Source organism: Asparagus officinalis, chromosome 6, assembly GCF_001876935.1.
Source record: "Asparagus officinalis chromosome 6, Aspof.V1, whole genome shotgun sequence".
In the NCBI taxonomy this organism is placed as follows: Eukaryota; Viridiplantae; Streptophyta; class Magnoliopsida; order Asparagales; family Asparagaceae; genus Asparagus; species Asparagus officinalis.
In genome coordinates this window covers 4,119,579-4,137,854 of record NC_033799.1, presented here as the reverse complement: position 1 = coordinate 4,137,854, position 18,276 = coordinate 4,119,579, and the positions used below count along the sequence as shown (strand labels likewise).

General features: G+C 37.4%; 1 long non-coding RNA gene and 1 pseudogene across 1 annotated transcript; one reads left to right on the top strand and one right to left on the bottom strand.

Annotated features, from left to right (window-relative positions):
* Positions 9,648-11,057, bottom strand: LOC109845231 (annotated as a pseudogene).
* On the top strand, positions 10,184-12,034 carry LOC109845232. The gene is made up of 3 exons (XR_002248256.1): positions 10,184-10,274; positions 10,561-10,745; positions 11,958-12,034. It is a non-coding gene; the product is annotated as an uncharacterized LOC109845232 (long non-coding RNA).

Sequence of the window (18,276 nt, the reverse complement as noted above, 5' to 3'; positions counted from 1 at the left end):
GTTATTACTGATACACATAATAACATCCGCACAGTATACAGGGAGAACAGTGGATTGGTGCTGTCAAAATTTTTAAGAAATGAAAATATACAAAGTATACGAAGTTGGATATAAGCACTACTATATTCTTAATGGATAGAAATCTTCCTATGACAGCTGCTAGATTGGTGTAATTAGTTTCTACGTACGTTTTAGATATGTTTTATATAAAAAAATATTCATATTGTTAAATGATATATGAAGGTATGTTTGATGTGTGTTGTATGTATAAGAGTCATGAATGTACTAGTAGTTGTGAGATTAATCGTAGTTAATAATTATATATAATTTACAGATGAGGATAATTCCTGATAAATCATGGATAGATATCCCACGGCTTTATAGTTTTCGTGACACGCAATACAAGGAGGGATGCTAAAATAAATCTGAGAAATTTAAGAAGCGGTGCTATGTATTGTCATTATTGTAGGTGTAGGAATATGAAGCTGCTGAATAGAAATGATATACGGATCCACCTAATGAAATCAGGTTTCTGCTGAATAGAAATGATATACGGATCCACCTAATGAAATCAGGTTTTGATGAAAAATATAAATATTGGTCATATCATGGGGAAGGTATCACTGAAGATGAGGATCCAAATATGCGTGTTGGTACGTTCGGTGGCCTACGGATAGATGACACAGAAACAATGTTGAATGGTATTTTTCTCGACCTACAAAATATGATGTCGATGATAATGTCGAGGATGATATCGAAGATAAAAGTGAAGATGATATTGAAGTTGAAGCTCAAGAGGTAGGAGATGTCGAAAGTACCAAAAATAGTGATAATATGCATTCCTCCGCAGAAATAAAGCGAATAATGGAGCTACTAGAAGATAGTTAAAAGGACTTATATAAGGGATGTACCGAGTACTCTAGATTTTTATTTATGCTGAAACTTCTACATATTAAGACACTTAGCAGTATGTCAGATAATTATTTTGAAATGATTCTTGATTTGCTTCGGACGATAATTCCTGGAGGAGAGAATAGCATACCCCCAAACAACTTATTAAGCTGAAAAAATTGTCTCCGCTCTGGGACTTGATTATAATAAGATTGATGCATGTCCGAATAATTATATTTTGTACCACAAAGCCAATAAAGACCTTCAAGAGTGTCCGACATGTAGAGTTTCTAGGTGGAAGCAACGCATAAATTTTTCAACAAGGATTACAATAGAGATAGGGGTAACACAGAAGAAAATTGAAACGAAGGTGCTTCGACATTTTCCATTGGCTCCTAGATTGTGACAATTGTACATGAACAAGAACACGGTAAAGAACATGAAGTGGCATAAAGAAGATCGAGTAGATGATGATAAATTGAGACATCCTGCTGATGCTTTAGCTTGAAAGCATGTTGATAAAATTTATCCTCGTTTTTCCAATGATTACTAAAATGTAAGACCGGATCTATCTAGCGACAGATTCAATCCATATATGGTAATGATCTCTAGCTGGTCTACGTGTCCAGTTGTATTAATGCCATATAATTTACCACCATTGCTTTGTATGAAATAGTCGTTTATGATACTTTCATTACTGATACCAGGTAAGCACATACCGGGTAATGATATTGATGTCTACTTAGAGTCTCTAATTGATGAGCTGAAACAATTATAGTTTGATGGCATTTTAGCATATGATGCCCATGGCTTATGTTGTAGAATATTTAGGCGGTGTGATTCCCTATAGCGTGTATGGTGGTATCATACAGCTCATAAGCTCGGGTGTCGATAATTCTGACGATGGACTGTAGGCGTTAAAAATTACCTATAGGTCCCCAAACACAAGTCAAAACGGAGAGAAGATAATGAATATTATTATCCAAGTTAAGGAAGATTATCCGATGCTGATAAATGCATGAAGTAAATCGGCGAACAGTTGACGACGTAGCAACAAACTACCAGAATAGCCACCGCCAAGTGGCCCTCATGCTCACGGGCCACCGCCAAGTGGTCCACACGCTCATCGACCACCAGAATGGCAAACCAAGTGGCCCGCATACTCATCGGCCACTGCCAAATGGCACGCACGCTCATCAGCCACCAGAACAGCAAACCAAGTGGCCCGTGTGCTCACCGACCATCACTAAGTGGCTCGCGTGCTCACTAGCCACCGCCAAGTGGTCCGTGTGTTTATCAGCCACCAGAACAGCAAACCAAGTAGCCCTTTCACTCACCGACCACCTCTAAGTGGCCCGCACGCTCATCAGCCACCACCAAGTGACCCGTACGCTCATCTCCAAGTGGCCCGCGTGCTCACCGGCCAGCTCCGTGTGACCCGCACACTCACTGGCCACCTCCAAGTGGCCAATACTCTCACCAACCACCTCCAAGTTAATGAAATGCATGAAGCGAATTGGTGAAGCGTACAATTCAACAAAACGACGAAATACGCATAACGACGTAACAAGTCAAAACCCGAAAAACCAGAATAGCCACTGGCGGCCGAGTCGTCAAATCAAACTCGACCAGAGCCAGTGGCTCGGCCTAGGGCGGAGCCACCAAATGGTGGCTCGGCCAAGGCTGAGACACTAGAGGGTGACTCATACAGATTCTATCCTAAAACGTGTTTTGGCGGTTTTCGACGAGTTTTCACGGGATTTCTTCTGTTCTAAAAGTTTCTAACTACCTAGATATCATCTCCAAACGTGGTTACATGGTTATTAACTGAAGATAAGGATGAATCCGGTATTCTTATCCAAAACCCCCCCAACCGAAGCCTATAAATACAAGCCTGGGGCTCATTTCTTTGGGCGGAAAATCAAGAGGGCGAAGTGCTGTCAAATTAGAGAGTGGAGCACGAATTTCAGAGGGTTAGCAGATCTTAGCGAAGTTCCTCAATAAAAAAAGAGAGAGTTCGATAGATCTGAGATCTATTTTGCCCCTTTTCCTCCGGATTAAGCTTAGTCTTAATCTCGAGAAGAGTCGTAATCTCGCTTAGTTGAGATTACCACTTCTGCATGCGATTACTTTCTTCATGAAGTAGGAGATTTGATTAACTTTTTTTGTTAACCGGATCTGATCCGCGACAGTCCACGGACTAACGCGTCCCCGGCATAGGTGAAGTTCTCACGCAAACATCAGGAGATAAACTGTTATTGTGTGTAGTTTGACAAGAGTTGTGATCTTTTATTTTCATTGTATAAGTCGATCTTATAAAAAGATTGACTTTTCTCTTTTTTCGAACTTGTAATCGATAAACGATTGTAATGAGTTCGTTGATAATGAAATCAACTTTTGACACAAACACGAACAGAGCAGCGCTCAGGTATCTTATTTTTTCTTATATTTATAAAATCATTTTTGTTTAATATGTTATCAAACACCATATAATTATTATTCAATTAGACCTTCAGACTGGAGATATTGGAGGGAACAACACCCGTCCTTGTACGAGGAATAGAGATGCTGCCGCCGACGACGACAGCTGAGGTTTTTTTTAATTTTTTTAATGCAATAAACAGCTTTTATTTGTTATAGCACTCTACTTTTATTTATGTCGTGTACTCTATCTTATTCATGTGTATTGCTAGTGTATATGTTGTTAGATATGTTTTTATTGGACGGGATTGTTGGAACTGTATTTTGGATTGGATGGTTAGAACTGTATTTTGGATTAGATGGTTGGATCTGATTATATTTGGTTATGGATGGACTTGTTATGAATTTTGATTATATTTGGCTGGATGTAAACAAATGTGTATAATGTAATTGTAATTAAATGTACAGGGAATTGATAATTTCAAAAAAAAAATTTACGAAAAAAATAGCAACCTAGACGGAATAACCGTCTAGGATGATCCAACCTAGACAGAATTCCATCTAGGTTGCCATTATTGCAACCAAGATGGAAATCCGTCTAGGTTACCAAACTAGATGGAATTCCGTTTAGGTTGATAACCTAGACGCAAGCTAGACGGAATTCCGTTTAGGTTGCTTTCCTAGACGGAATTCCGTCTAGGTTGGTAACCTAGACGGATTTCCGTCTAGGTTGGCACACTAGACAACATTCCGTCTAGGTTGCTTTCCGCTTAGTTTTGATCAATCTAGACGGAATTCCGTCTAGTTTGCCTCAACCTAGACGGAACTCCGTCTAGGTTGCTTAACCTAGACGGGAAATGGAGCAACCTAGACGGAAAATTCCGTCTAGTTTGCCTCAACCTAGACGGAACTCCGTCTAGGTTGCTCAACCTAGACGGGAAATGGAGCAACCTAGACGGAAAATTCCGTCTAGTTTGATTGTTTTTCTACTAGTGACTTTTTTTTATTAAGTAATTAGAATCTTATTTACCAAAGGGCGTGAAGATCGAACAAGGTCTATGTACATTTGTTAACGCCTATTAATGTTAGTACCCAAAAAAAACTGGGCATAACGATTTGCCCAAAAAGAAATTTAACACTTTTATGTTAACTTTATACGTTAATTATTAAGTTCAAATGTCCTAAATTAAAGTTTAAATGTGCAAGGATGAGGAAATTAAAGCTGGTAGAGGTTTATCTTTAAACTTTGTTCCTTTCTCCCAGGAAAATACAGTTTCTTTTAATGAGGAAGAATGGAGAGAAGGGGAAAATTTCTGGAAATATGCTTTAATAGGTCATGTAATTGGGATGAATGCTAAATTCAAATCGATGGAGACCTATGTTACTAAGCTCTAGGGGAAAATCTCCATTCCTAAAGTTTTTTTGATTAAGCAAGGCATTTTCCTGTTTGAATTTCAAAATGAGAGCAGTATGAGGGGGATTCTTGAAGGAGGTCCCTGGTTCTTTGGTTCACGTCCGTTTATGCTTAAGCCATGGTCAATTGATCTGGATATTGAGAAACTACAGGATCAGAAATATCCAATTTGGGTGCAATTTCCTAATCTAAGATTGAATTTATGGAGCTCCACAGGTATTAGCAAAATTGCGAGTATGATTGGATGTCTTATTGCTACTGACAAGCTTACTGCTTCAAGGCAAAGATTGAGCTATGCAAGGGTATTATTGGAAGTTGACCTCCCTTTAAAATCTCCATTACCTGATCAAATTAAGATCCAAGGACCTGATGGCAAAACTTTCTATCAAAATGTGTTCTATGAGTTCAAGCTAAGGTGGTGCTCAATATGTAAACTTATAGGCCATGATACTCAGCATTGCAGGAAAAATGGTGTTAAAAAAGCTTGGGTGCCAGTAAAAAAATCCAATCCTCCTCCTGCTACAGGAGGAGGGACTGACAAAATAGATACTCAAAGGTCTCAGGATCCTATAAATGGTTTGTCTGGAGTTCCTTTACTGGTAAATCATGCTCAGATTTCTTCTGCTGCAGGAGGAGAGTGTACTGAGACTGAGTCTGGCATTTCTTTGCTGGAAAAACATGCACATGTTTCTTCTGCTGCAGGAAGAGAGTGTATTGTGTCTGGCACTTCTTTCCTGGAAAAACATGCACATGTTCATAAAATAAACTCTGGGAATGGCCTGAATGGAATGCAACATCTCCTTGATAAGCATCATGCTCAGAACCCTTCTGAGGTTGGGAAAACATGCACAGCAGGGGGTCCAGCTTACCCTTACTCCCCTTCTATTAATACTAGTGGATTCACTAATGTTACTAGAGCTCTTGCTGCAAAAAGGCTTATTATGAGAGAACCTGGTACATCAGTGCAAGCCTCTCAATTCTCTATTCTTGATCATCAAATCTTTGATTTGGATCCCTCTAATGTTGATATAGGGGACTATACTCTATAAATGCATCTAGCTATCTGGAACATTAGGGGATTGAATAAATCCTCTAAGCATGGGGCAGTGAAAAAGTTTATTCAAGAATATAAATTATCTTTTCTTGCTCTCTTAGAAACCAAAATTGCAAGGGATGACAAAATGCAGCTTATTGGTAGAAAAATTGCAAAGGAGTGGAATTGGATATCCAATAAACACTTGGCCAGTAATGCTAGAGTATGGATTCTATGGGACAGTGCTGTCCTAACTGTTCAGGAGATTAAATCCTCTGATCAATATATCACTTGTGAATTGAAATCTAAAGATGGCAAATTTTCTTGTCTTCTCATTGCAGTTTATGCCCACAATCTGAATGATGACAGAAAAGCTTTATGGGAAGACTTACTAGCCTTTAAAAGTAATGTTGCTTGCCCATGGCTGGTGGGAGGGGATTTTAATGCTATTATTAATGGAGATGAAAGAATTGGTGGTGTTCAGGCATCTGATTCTGGAAATGGTGATTTTCAAAATTTTATCTCATCCAGTCAGCTGAATCATATTAAAACTTCAGGATGCTTTTTCACATGGAGTAACAAGCAGAATGCTGATACTAGAGTATGGAGCAGATTGGACAGATCCCTAGTGAATGAAGACTGGATTAATCAATATACTACAAGTCAAGTGGAGTATTTGATGCCTCTATGCTCTGATCACTCCCCTGGTCTTATATCTATTGGTGATGATATTTTTGAAGGCAAAAAGCCTTTCAAATTCTTCAATATGTGGACTAAGCACCCTGATTTTCTAGAGGTGGTCAGGTCTGTTTGGAGCAGGCAGATCAGGGGGTATCACATGTACAGGTTTTGTGCAAAGCTTAAAAGTCTCAAGCATGTTCTCAAGGAACTAAATAACAAGAGTTACATGAATATCAGTCAACAAGTACTGAGAGCTCAAGCTGATCTGTTGGATGTCCAAACCAAGCTGGATGCTGATCCTTTTAATTCTGATCTAATTCTAAGGGAGAAAGCTTGCATTAGGAAATACTCTATTATGCTTGATAATGAAAATTCTTTTTTTAGACAAAAAGCAAGCATAAAATGGGGGCTTCATTCTGACAAGGGTTCTCAATTTTTCCATTCAGTTATGAAAAACAAGAGACACCATAACAGGATATTATCAATTTATGCTGCTGATGGTTCCAGACTCACAGATTTGTCTGAAATAACTGCTGAGCTCATTGATTTCTATAAGAAGCTGCTAGGTTCTGCTAAAGTTAATACTGCTGCTGATCCTAACATAATCTCAAATGGTCTCATTTTAACCTCTGAACAAAAACATGACCTGAGTTCCCCTGTTTCTAGGGAAGAGATCAAAAAAGCTCTTTTCTCAATGCCTGATAGTAAGGCACCTGGTCCTGATGGATTCAATGCCTTCTTTTACAAAGCTGCTTGGTCTGTAATCAAAGAGGATCTTTTTCTAGCAGTTGAGGAATTCTTTCACTCAGGTATACTCTTGGGATCCCTTAATGCAACATCTATTACCCTTGTGCCTAAAGTCCTTAATTCTATCTCGGCTACTGATTTTCGCCCTATATCCTGTTGCAATGTTATTTACAAAGTCATATCCAAAGTTATTGCCAGCAGGGTCCAAAAAATTATGGGATATCTTGTTAATGATGCGCAGTGTGCTTTTGTAAGAGGGAGACTCATATCCAGCAATTTTTTACTTGCACATGAGCTATTTAAACACTATGGGGGGAAAATAATTCCCTAAGAGCTATTTTAAATGTTGATCTGAGGAAGGCCTTCGACACTATCAGTTGGGATTTCATTAGGAGTATGTTGATTAGTTTGAATTTTCCAAGTAATATGGTTTGCTGGATCATGGAGTGCATATCTACACCTAAATTTTCTTTAGCCTTGAATGGAGGTCTGCATGGTTATTTCCATGGCGCAAGAGGCTTGAGACAAGGGGATCCTCTCTCCCCCTATCTTTTTGTTATAGGGATGGAATTTCTATCTAGGAGTCTCAACACTCTAAAAGATGATTCATCATTCAAATTTCATCCAAAATGCTCTAGACTGAAGATCAATCATCTGATTTTTGCTGACGACTTACTGCTGTTATGCAAGGCTGACATGAGATCTATCACTAAAATTTTCACATGTCTCCAAGAATTTGGACAAGTTTCTGGACTGGAAGCCAACTTAAGCAAGTGCTCTGTCTACCTGAGTGGTGTAACTGAAGATCTCAAAGCCCAGATATGTAACTATCTCAAATTCCCTGAGGGTTTACTGCCTATGAAATATCTGGGACTTCCTCTGACTGCAAAAAGACTCTCATACACTGATTGTTCTAGTCTTATTGGTAAAATTTACAGTTAATTCCAATCCTGGCAGTTAAATAAATGCTTATCCTATGCTGGCAGACTTGAGCTAATTAAACCTGTTATTTTGGGAATTCAAACATATTGGCTAAGCAATTACATCCTCCCAATTAAAGCTCTGGAAAAGATTGACAGTATGTGTTCTGATTTTCTGTGGGGGCACAAATTTCACTTAGTAAAATGGGGATCTGTTTGTCAAGGAAAAGAATATGGGGGTCTGGGTATATTCTCAGCTAAATTCTGGAACTACGCAGCTGCCACTAAGCTCCTGTGGATGATCCATCTTAAAAAGGATCTCCTATGGATCAAGTGGGTTCATGGAAACTATCTACATAACCAAGGTGTATGGACTGTTCAACCTAAGACTAATGACTCATGGATGTGGAGGCAACTCCTTAAAGTGAGAGATATGCTTTTGAGTAAGTTTGGAAGTGCTGTTACTGTAATGAATGTTATAGCAGATTGTTGCTCAGGAGGAAATCTTCGTTTAACTGCAGTATACAGAGCTCTTTTGCAACCTGCTAGTACAGCTACTTGGGCTAAAACAGTTTGGGATGGCTTCCTATACCCTAAACACTGGCTAAAACAGTTTGGGATGGCTTCCTATACCCTAAACACTCCTTTGTGTTTTGGTTAGCATGTCATTCAAGGCTACTTACCAAAGATAGATTGTGCCGAATGAACATCTTGAGCACCAATCAAATTCACTGTGTTCTGTGTGACAGTCATCAAATAGAGGCAAGGGATCATATCTTCTTTGAGTGTAAATATTCAGCTGAAGTGTGGAACTTGGTGATGAGCTGGTTGTGATATAAATGGAGATCCTGTTCATGGAGCATGCTACTGAACTGGTACTCTTTCAATTTGAAAGGTAAAAATCCTATGAAGAAGCTGAAAAGGATGGTGTTATCTGCTGCTGTATATATGATTTGGAGGGAGAGAAATTTAAGAATTTTTCAGGACAAGAGGAGGCTGCCTACTCAAGTCTTTAGGGATATTAAACTTTCAGTTTTCTATAAAGTTCTAAATGATAGTTCACATGTGCATATGAAAGAATTACTTGAAAATTTGTAATTTTCTTTAGGTTTCCAGGTTTATCTGGTTCTTTGTAATACCTTACATGTTCAATTTGAGAGATGAATAAAATTTACAGTTCATTGACCAAAAAAAAAGTTTAAATGTGCCCAGGAGGCCATGAATTTGTTATCTACTATGTTTCTTTGTCATGCATCACATTTATAGAGAAGCCAACGTTGCAGCTATATAAAACTGGAGCTAGAAATTATATATAGTCTTGCTACGGTCAATTATTCGGAGTTGGATATTCCTTAAGACGTTAGACTTGCCCTAACTAGCGGGAAAATGAGAAAGCAGGCTGAGGGTAAGGGCATTTTCAAGCATATATAGTAGATAGATACTTACTGATTCTTGAGTAAAAAGTACAAAATAAGTGCAAATATGACCACAGGTGGGGCAATAGTTTCAACAATCAATCGCATTAGTATGCGCAGTTGATTTATTTTAATTTTTGAGTATTATTTTGCATGTAACTGACAATTACATTGCAATTACTTCACAATCACAACATAAATAGAATCCGAATCAAACACCACACGCATGGCATGGCACATCTAGCTAGTTGAAGACATCAATCCCACCGTTCCCAGCAGAAAAAGCCCCGTCCACCACCAGATTCTGCCCGCTCACGTACCTCGATTCTTCGCTAAGCCAAAACAAGAGCGCAGTGCAATGTCCTGCACTTTCTTAAACGCGTCACCCTCAACTTCGCATACCCGCCTCGCATCTCAAGCTGCTCATCCGTCAGCGCCGTGTTGTATCCGGTGGCCAACGGCGTGGCGAGCCAGGCGGACACGCAGTTGACTCGGACCCATAGCCGACCGAGCTTCGAACCGCGTTCTTGTCAGCCGACGACGGCGTGCTTGGAGGGCAAGTGTAAGCGTGGCGGAAGGCAGCGCGGCTGCTGCACGCATGCAATGGCTGGATGTGGCGAGAATGCCAGCCCATCTGCGTGCTGGGATCATCACGCGGGCGGCGTGTTTAGTGCCCAGGAACGCGCCGACTAAGTTGATGCTAAGGACTCGCTCGAAGTCGGATTTTTGGGAGTCGACGACGCTTGATACTGGTGAGCCGGCGATACCTGAGTCCACAAATTAATTGCATCACTATGTCGTTGAATTTGGTTCAAATCCAAAGAAATGACAGGTGTCAACCCTTTTCATGGTTTGGTCCCATGAATTTTTTTGGTTAGAAAAAAAAGTGTAATTAATAAGGTTATTCTAAAATCAATTTGTTTCAATTAAGTAAATTTTAACCGTCAAGTCCTTAATTTAGATGAGAAATGTGGAGGCGCAATATTATTGTACCGGCATTGTTCAACATGACATCGAGCTGCCCGAATTTTTCGACAGCGTGGTCGACGGCTTTGCTAATATCATCTTCATTCGTGACATCGCAATGGATGAAGGACGCAGCGGCGCCAAGATCGCCGCAAACGGACTCTCCGAGCTCATCTTGGACGTCGGCAATGACTACTTTTGCACCGTGTCGGCAGAAGAGCCTTGCCGTGGACTCACCGATGCCGCTGGCACCGCCGGTAATCAGAGCAACCTTCCCCTCTAACCTATACAAATCAATCAGTCAACAACACATTCATGATTCGTATATAATCCTTAACAAATATATACATGGCAAATTAATCGATACATAGGACATGAAACTTATGTACCTGTTAGCGACGGCAGGCAACTCAGCGTTAGTCCCCATGGCTTGGCTTTGAAAAACTCGGAGCTGTTAAGTTCGGATCAAGTGAAAGGGAACTCCTACTGAGGGAGAGAGAGCTACGGCATTAGAGCAATTTATAATGCTGCAACGCTTTTCTCTCAGTCAAAATTCAAAACTGATTATTTTACAAAATTAAATTGGTGCTTGGAATATTAGGTGGTCAGTCGAGTTTAAAATGAAAAGATTAAACGCACGTTTTGCACAAAAAACCTAAATATTTGTGATAAACGTTTTTTTGAAAAACATTTTGGGTCGAGAATCGAAGAACATTTTATAAAACCCCAAACTTTTGTCACGGAATACACCTCCTTTTTTAAGAAAACACATTGTTAACTCCCTACTCCCTATAAAAACACTTGTTTAATACTGAAGCCACGTCAAAAATTGAAAGTTACAATTAAAATAAAGACCCAAATCGTCAAGGCATCTCACGCTGATATTGTGGGTCCTATAGATGACTCGTCATTAGCTACCAACAAAGGGATCCAAACGTTATCACAGGCACAATGAATAATACTTTGCCTCCTAAACTTATTCCAAAAAAAACCAATAAAAAATTTCTTTTAACTTCCTGCACAGTAACGAAGAGTCAAACTAAGAAGATTTGAAGCAATTTTAAGTATGCATTTTATAAAAATAATTACAGAGGTAAACATTAAAACTCGTTTCCAATAAGAAATTATCTGAACTTTCCTCTTCGCGTTTTCTTTTTGATTTCTCTTTTTCTGCGGCGATGGCATGAGAGGGTCGGAGAAGAGAAGAAAATGCCAATTAGAGAGTGCAGGATTCCTTTCACTATAAGTATAATTCATCAAAATTTTACAGTATCTACTGGGACTAATCTCTATTATATCATTTTACTGTTGAGATTCTTTTTTCTTTTAATGCAAAAAAAAAAAAAAAAAAAAAAAAAATTCTTCTTGGAAAAAAAAAAAAAAAAAAAAAAAAAAAATTCTCCTTCTTGGTTAACTTATTCAATAAAGTTTCATGTCATAGTTTAATTTTGTTATTTTGCAACTTGTAGGTTATCTGCGTAGAATATTGATTGTCAAAGAATATTGGATCATTTGATGTTGCCCCTTAAAGTTCTAGAATCTGAAGTTTTTATCATTTCTGAAATTAAGTTTATGTTTTTTTGGCTGATCGAAGAACCATTTGACTTTCTTATTTATTTTTAGTTTTTTGCTTCAAGTAGCTTATCAATGAATTACAATGGCTCCAAATTTCTGCGTTATTTCCTCAAAGACTCATTCACTGACTTTTGGTCAATGAAAATTTTTATTCATTACCAATATATGGAAGTTATAATACATCAATGTCTATCTCAAGACTGGTTACAGAATACAGTCTTCAAAACTAAAAATTCTCTACATAGTTCTTTATGTGCTGAGGTATATTATCAAGTCTTCAAAACTAAAAATTCTCTACATAGTTCTTTATGTGCTGAGGTATATTATCATTCAAAATCCTTATATATACATGTATCTTTATCAAGCTAAAAAGATGATCAGGGCCTCTTAATTGCAGTTGAAATATACGAAAGTTCCTCTCTTGCCAAATCATGCTAAAAAGATGATCAGGGCCTCTTAATTGCAGTTGAAATATACGAAAGTTCCTCTCTTGCCAAATCATGTAGACTGAAGTAGATAATGCCATCCTTTTAAGCTTTATTTTGAAACTTTTCTCTCTCAAATTGTTCCCAAACCAGGCTGGTGATTTGATCCCACCTGCATGATTTCCTTTTGAAGCATAGCCAATCCATAACTTGATTCCAAACACTAGCTGAATATTGGCATTCGAAAAAAAGGTGCTGACAGGTTTCAATCTGTCCTTCTCTTGAACATAGGGTGCACTGATTTGAGTTCAGAATTCTCATTTTGCAAAGTCTTTCTTGTGTTAGCAGCCTTGATAAGAATGCCAACCAGAGAATAAATGAATGTTTAGGTAGATTCCATCCACAATCTTCTAGGGCAGTGTTTACACGACTGCTCCCGTTCAGGCTTGATTTTCTTATCTCTTATTTATTTTGATTTTGGATTTAATTCATGCTATAATATTAATTATTTGATAAATTCCCAACAATCTAGAAGATTGAGAGTTTATAGCTTTTGTTTTAAATCCGAAAGTTATAATAAAATAAAATAAATAAAAATAAAAAAATTACTGTTCATTCGGAAGTTACTGTTCATTAGGGGGAATCCTATTCATCCGAATTTCTGTTAATTGTAGTGTTTTTTTTTTAATTACAGCATTTGTTTAATTGCGACAATTAATCAAAAATTTACTGTTTATCATAAAAAATATGAATTACTGTTCACTGAAAATTAATTTGGGATGTCCGTTAGTATTCATTACTGTTTATCGGACAATTATAATAATTAATTGCTAAAATTAATTAGTTAATGTAATTGATTAATTGCTATTAATTATTCTTGACTAGTAATTAATCTAGCTTGCTATGCAACGCTTGTGTCCTATACATGAGGTTTATAAATTAATATGTCAATTGGCACCAAATAGCAGATACACCTTGGCTAATTACTTTGAAAGATATAAATGTCCACCATGTCATGATTATGTATCTGATACAAGTGTATTATTATCATTGCCAAGGTTTTTCATGTGGTATGCTGGAACTCATAATGAGCATGACAAATAACCAGCAAGCCTTATATTGTAATACTTCTGACAGCCACAGTGCTACTTTTACATGCATTGATTGATTATAAGGCATTGTTTAGCTTTAGAATGTATGAATAACTGAAAGAAACAATCAGTTACCTGGAAAGATCTTCATATAATATAACTTCAGTTATAGAAAAATACAGACAACTAGATCTCTAATATCATCTTGCAAGCTATGCATCTTTTAATTTTATTTTATATGGTGAATTATATTTTAGATCTTTAAAAGTAAAGATTATCTCTGTGATTAATTGCACATGTTTATTGCTGATTAATTTGAGTTGTTAAATGCTTATTTTCATTAATCCTCTTTAATGTGTAAGCTTTATAGACTGGTTTTGCTCTCACGACATGAAAATCACGAGGTTCGAACATCAATAGGTAAACCCCTCCTCGGCCTTATACATCATATGTTTGCAGTATAGTTGCTAGGCAAATTAAATGCTAACAGGAAATAATTTAAAGTTTCTATATACTGTTAAGAAACAAAAACTCATTGAGTGAACCGATTCAAGTTTTCTTGGATTAGTTGGTGTCTAAGGCAAGGTTTAAGGGTTGCGTAATGCGCTCTGCAAGGAACGAGGTACTTAATTGATCCTTGATCAACCTCTATTACTATCCTTACCTGGCTAACTACCCGGGTAAAACTTTAATCTTTTCACTTTAGGAGTTTTTGGTTTGGAATAAGAGGATCGGAATTATGAGAAAAAAAATTCATATGCATTTATTTAATTACGCTTCTTGCATCATATATTGTCTAATGATAAATGATCAATATATGAGCAAACCAAATCAAAGAGGTGCATTTTTTAAAATTCTATTTTATATGATGGATTATATTTCAAATCTTCAAATGTAAAGTTCATCATTTTTATTGCATTTTGATGAATATTGCAATAAATGCTCATATATCTTTTTAGATAACTTGCATTTGTTACATGATTAATTACAAGGTTTTAAGCAAGAATGCACTTCAAAAATTTAAAGCACGTATGTACAAATATTATTATTATTATTATTTGTATAAGAGGTGGTACTAGAAAATGGCAACATAAATTTGGAAGGTCTCTTTTGTAGACAACCAATTTAAATTTGGAAGGTCTCATTTGTAGGCAACCGATTTAAATTTGGAAGGTCTCCTTTGTAGGCAACCGATTTAAATTTGGACGGTCTCCTTTGTAGGCAACCAATTTGTAACCTCTTATAATAGAAGAATTTTAAAAATTTTATGCATTTGAATTATGAAGTATGAAATATATTTTAAGATACGAAAATATATTTTAAGATACGAAATCCTATTATGCTCTGCATGTATTTATTATTAATTTCATTCATGTATGTGCATATGCATAACTGCAGAATTTTTAGTTCCACATTAGTTTGAAATGTTCAGATATTAAGGTCAATCTCTTCAGACATAGCTACTATGATCTTTTATGATCATAGATCATGACCTAATGTCAATTTCAAACAATATGATGGACTAATTACAAAATAAGAACTTGATAAATAAATACAACGCCTGCTAGGCAAAGTTATGATTCTAGACTTTGTAAAGTCTATGAAAAGAATCTTGACTAGTGACACTCGTGTGGAGCATCGACCTAGATATATTTATATATCATTATGTAGCATTTGCTACTACCCCTTCTCTATGATGACGATGCTCTTATGATACAGCTGGCTAGGCTGAGTTTTACTCTTAATAAGTCCAACGCGTGTATTGTGGGGGGTATTAAATAAACAGCTGTAGTACCCTTTGAGGACTTACCTACGTGAGAGGAACCGTGATGGCCGCGGTTAGGGGGGGTTGGGCTAACCCCTAGAAACTCTCATGAGTCGGTTTATTGTGAGCATGGCCTTTAACGCTCAACCCGCTTTGCTCAATAGATGAAGCGTATTGTGTGTGTTTTCATCAATACCTGATTAAAGGGGCCTAATTCAAGGCCTAGTCCATTATGTCCCTCAGGTGGCGATGAACTCACTAAGGAAAGGTTCAAAGCCGAAAGCTACCTTTCCCGAATTCACGATACGTAAGGTTGCCCAACCTATATTTGTTTTATCATTCTTGATTTATTTATTGATTTCTGAGTTTTCAGTCAATATTGCCTTTTGGGGGGGACTGTTAGATATTTTGTTAAGAAAAGACAATTTTGCCTTCATGAATAGTAATAAAGTTTTATAATTAAAACATGTTTTAATTAGCAATTAAAAATATGTGTAACGGCCATATAATTATGGGGAACGTTACAAAATTTATGACGAACGTTACGGAATTAATTACGGGTTTTGTAACGTCTTTTCCAACCCTATATATATATCCGTATGTTGAGCTCAAAATGATAAGAAGAAAAATATACAACAAGTTTCTCTTGTTTTTCTTCTCTCCCCTACATATTATTTTCATCTACATTTTAGTTTTTTATGGGCAACTTCATTCATCTGAGCTGAAGCTCTGCACTCTCGCCCGAGTGTAGAGGCCGGCCGTTTCCGGGGGGTTTTAACGCTAGGGGGAGAGAACCATCTGCGCCAGGGCGATAGGCGGGTTCTCAATCTTCTAGGGCAGTGTTTACACGACTGCTCCCGTTCAGGCTTGATTTTCTTATCTCTTATTTATTTTGATTTTGGATTTAATTCATGCTATAATATTAATTATTTGATAAATTCCCAACATTTCTTGTGTTAACAGCCTTGATAAGAATGTCAACCAGAGAATAAATAAATGTTTAGGTAGATTCCATCCACCCCAAACAGTCCCTGACATGAAGGCAGATTTGAGTGCTGAAAAATTCTCCTACACAACACTGAGACTTTGATTTTATCATTAGCACAGCTATGACTGATGACATTCTGTAGATTATTCACACTACCAAGTTTATCAATCAGCAAATTCCTCACTCTTAGAAGCTGCCTCCACTGCCATGAATCATTCTTCCTTGGTTGGACTTGCCAGATAGAATGTTGTCTTAGATAGTGACCATGAATCCACTTAATCCAAAGAATATCCTTCTTGAGATGAATCATCCAAAGAAGTTTGGCCGCCATAGTATAATTCCAATGCACAGCAGAGTATATTCCAAGCCCCCCATGTTCAGTTTCCTGACATATAGAACCCCAGCTCACCAGATGAATTTTATGCCCCCATAAGAAATCTTTTATCAATTTTTTAAAGAACTTTGATAGGGAGTATGTAGTTACTGCTCCAGTAGTTTTGTATTCCCATAATCACTGATTTTATCAATTGTAACCTGCCAGCATACGAGAGGAATCTTCTCTTGAGCCAATTATTAAATTGGTCTGAAATCTTATTAATAAGGGGAGAGCAATCCATCCAAGAGAGTCTTTTAGCTATCAGAGGTAGTCCCAGATATCTCAAAGGCAGAGTTCCTTCAGTGAAGTTGAGAAGATTGCAGATTTGGTTCTTCAGATTATCATCTACTCCACTCATGAATATGGAACATTTGGATGGGTTAGCTTCAAGGCCAGATGTTCTACTGAATTCAGCTAGACAATCCCTTAGTCTTGATATTGTACTCATATCAGCTCTGCCAAAAAGAAGAAGATCATCCGCAAACTCATTCACTGACTGATGCAAGCTTACAACCAAACAATTTCAACTTGCACCTAAAGAATTCATTAAGTCTTAAATTGAGAAAATAATGCAAAGCCATTTCATTCATTGCTTTCATTAATTAAAAGTTGTTGTTTTAATTAGAGAAAGAGCAATAGCAAAATAATAGAGAGATTACAAGGAATTGAGATCATACACCGTATCCCAACATAATTACATGACGGGTGATGGATCTATTCTAAAGCTGATGTTGAAATCTGATTGGGGACGATTGTCTAGAATGAAGGCTCTATCCTTACAGTTGAAAATGTTTGGATTTTAAATTTAACCAATGAAGAAGTATTGATTGTTTTGCAACATTGATTAAAGACCTTTAATCTTAGTAATTAGGGCATTTTTATATGATAATTTGTGAAGTGTGAGCTGTTTTAGTTTATTTGTTTATGCCAGATAGTTAATTGTAGGGGTAATTGGAAGTTTAGAAAAGTTTAGGGTCCCTTGATCTTCTTTAACGTCTACTACTTTTTTTGTTTTTTTTTGGTGTGCGGCGGGGTCGGGGGTTGGGGTGCATCCCTGGCCACAAGAAGCAAACACACATTAGATGGCCTAGAGCTTGTTGCTCCTGCATGCCTTCCATTGCTGAAGTCAGTAATAGATTACACAAATCTGCAGAATCTAGTTTGATGAAGTAATTTAGTAGTTTTTTGCGCACCTTCGAATAGTGAAAATTGCTCACTATTTATAGAGGGTTGATAGGGGCAGATCGGTAATTTGACTGTGTCTGTGCACTTGACTGTTTAGACCGTAATTTACACATGTTGGTAGCTGGTTGAATGAGTCATCTTCGTATATAATGCGATAGTGATAGAACGGCTGAAGTACTAGCGTGGTCCAACGAGTCATAAGCTTGGCAGGAAGGATCATACTGACTTTGACTCAACATTAAATGCGGTGGTGACTCTAGTGAAGATGTGGTTGATAACTCTAGTGAAGTTAGTTGGTCGTCATCAGACACTCTTGATCCGAGTTCCAAGCTGGCTCTTACTTTGGGTACCTCTTCGACTCCTTCCCCTAGTCCTGCTCCTCA